Genomic DNA, 826 nt, shown 5'->3' on the forward strand with positions numbered 1-826 from the left:
TGTCCTTTTCAATATCTCATATTTTCTTCCTTCGCTTCGCTCTATCTGTCATGAATTCATTTTATCCTTGTAATCACGTTCCCCTGACATCGCCCAGACAAATATTCATCTATGTCTGCTGTATAATAATTATTTCTCCCCCTACCTTACTACGCGATTCATTAATGTTGCTATCAGGGGTTGCTTGCTTTTGCTCCTTCATTCTTACCTTTTTTTAACTGATTTAACCTCTATATATTTTGATTATCCTCTGCTTCTAATGGCAACGATGAAAGGCCTACGTGACGCCAAATATCATTTTTATTATAAAAAAAGACTCATTATGAAGCAAATAATGTTGATATTATGCCTGCGCGTGGCGCAATTTCTTACGAGTCATTTAGCAAAGCAAATGGTGATGGTATCAACATGAATAAAAAGCACATATAAACTGAATTGCTTATCATATACTTCCTACAACGACTTTTACGTATAGTCGGCATATTTAGCGAGCAATGTGGAGATATTTTGAATTCAGCAGAAAATCAAAGTCATCATAGCTTGATACACGGAACCGCCTTTCATGACGCGTTCCTTGCCCTTGTGCTTGCGCCTTCTGCCGCCAAAGGTAGCTGAGCAAGAGGAAAAGCGTCTCCCCAAAATGCCTACTTTCTCTCGACAGCATAATCAGGCTGGAAATGAGAAGGACATGCCCAGCGTCATTCCGGGGCATTCTGCAAATTAGTTGGTTTCTGATCGCGTGCATGAGATTTCTTGGTACATGTTGGTCACGTCTAAGGAAGGATTGCGTGAAATCTGAAACGGGAACTGAGGTTTGGACACGGCT

This window comes from Penaeus monodon, chromosome 20 (genome assembly GCF_015228065.2).
Source record: "Penaeus monodon isolate SGIC_2016 chromosome 20, NSTDA_Pmon_1, whole genome shotgun sequence".
NCBI lineage: Eukaryota > Metazoa > Arthropoda > Malacostraca > Decapoda > Penaeidae > Penaeus > Penaeus monodon.